Source organism: Oncorhynchus tshawytscha, linkage group LG03, assembly GCF_018296145.1.
Source record: "Oncorhynchus tshawytscha isolate Ot180627B linkage group LG03, Otsh_v2.0, whole genome shotgun sequence".
Classification (NCBI taxonomy): domain Eukaryota; kingdom Metazoa; phylum Chordata; class Actinopteri; order Salmoniformes; family Salmonidae; genus Oncorhynchus; species Oncorhynchus tshawytscha.
The window spans coordinates 38,380,732-38,382,850 of record NC_056431.1 but is presented as its reverse complement, the minus strand read 5'-3'; positions in this window follow the sequence as shown (position 1 = coordinate 38,382,850).

Sequence of the window (2,119 nt, the reverse complement as noted above, 5' to 3'; positions counted from 1 at the left end):
ATATTGTCTCTCAAATACATCGTTACAGTTGTTGGTTAGCTAGCTAGCTAGCAAATTCTTTGCCATATTAGCATTGACATGAAATCCGTCAAAACACTTCAAACAAAACATGGTATCAAGAACAAGATGAAACTAGCTGAAACGAGTCATTTACGATTCCCCACATGGCAGTTTCTTGTCATTGTTGGTATTTATCTGGGCATCCAGAATCACAACAACTCACCGACTTCTGCCCATTGAAGCGTGCACATTGTTTTTGTGACATTGTCAGCTAACCCATCTATGAGGGGGAACTGTCCCAATGAAATCACATGATTTCATTGCATAAATTATAACAGCACAAAGTAAATTGACCGCCCTAGGGTGCTCAAATGTGCATCCATTCAGTCAGAACTTCTGGGTCTCCTCTAGACTCCATCTCAATGAGTCTCTCACACCAGACAGCTTACTTCCGCACGTGAGACTAGATCTGCTCAATTAGGAACAGATGGCGCTAAAGCAAAAAGCTAACTGTAATTAACTTGTAAATACATCACCATAACCGTCATGGGATCCTGGGACCTGATAAACTGGACATCCAACTACATCCAACAAAAGAGTTGAAGGACAGAAGGATACACTAGCTAGAACCTACTCATCGTGGATCTAGTAGGACAAAAAAAGCATGACAAATATTCCTTTCCCCCATGTTGTTCATCAGGTTCTACTGTAGGTGACAGGGTGACATGTTGTGTGGACTAAAACAGCATAAAACCGGGTGTATCACAAAGCATGATCAAATTAATTTGCCATCTACTGTAGAAACATTGAAATAGTTTGGTCGATTTTCTGAGTCAACTTAACCAGTTATCTACCTTTGATAAGCAGCTTGCTATGCACTTAACTCCCATGCCAATTTGCAGTCTTTCTAAACTAATATCTGACTAACTCGGAAATGTGAAGTTATTTCATATAACTGGCGAGCGCATCATGCTTTCTGACATGATGTTAGCTAGCTATCCCCAGCAATCACTGTTGTATTCTCACCGGTGCATTTGTGAGCTGGCTGCTCATCTTAAACAGTAGAATTGAATCTGTTCCAAACAGTGGTAGTCATTAGGTTTTGACATGCAAAAGTGAAATAGGTGTATTTATGCTGTTGTTCAAATACACAGATCACTTTATATATATTCTCAAAGAAACTACTGGTAGTTTGAAAACTTGGCATCATATTTCTGTCATGCCGCTTTGTTAACTCCAACCACTACTCGCCCCGGGTATTCAGCCAATCAGCGGCCACCAATGGGGTAGGGCCGTCCCAAGGATCCCGGATTGCAGTAACCTTTGACGCACTGGCACCATTGGCTGTGAGAAACCATGCATGTCATAGCAGAAAAAGCACTGCACGAAAAAAACAGAAAAGTAAACTGGTTCCAACTGGTGATGGGCATTGACCCGGCTCATGTGGAACTATTCAGCTAAAAGACACCGTTCAGCTAGGAACTATCACATCTCTAATGTAAAGCTACAAAGTTGACTGCCATTATGTCAGACCGCCACATGTGAGCGTGACCAAATTATTAGATGGCCAGCAGAAAAAAGCATGTTTTTTAAAAGCACTGTACAAATGTGTGTGGACCAGAAAAAAAGATATCTCCTCACTATCTATTGTTCCTGTTGTAAGGAATTACAACCTTCAGATACTTTTTTCCTAACTTATATGCAGATAATAGTTGTCTGGAGCTCAAAAAACACTAATAGAGTGGTGCAAGAGTCTAAGGCATTGCTTCTCAGTGCTAGAGGCGTTACTACAGACCCTGGTTCGATTCCTGGCTGTATTACAACCGGCCGTGATTGGGAGTCCCATAGGTTGCACAATTGGCCCAGCATCGTCCTGGTTAGGGTTTGGCCGGGGTAGGCCGTCATTGTAAATAAGAATTTGTTCTTAACTGATTTAACTAGTTAAATAAAGGTTAAATAAAAGTAACACTATGCCAACCAGGGAGCCAAACGAACGGCTCTTTCACAGATGCGATTCCGTTCACCAAAAAGAGCCATTCAAAAAGATCCGTTCGTTCGCGAACGACCCATCACTAGTTCCAACGAGTCCCCTGTCGGTCAATTGCCCTCTATATATCAC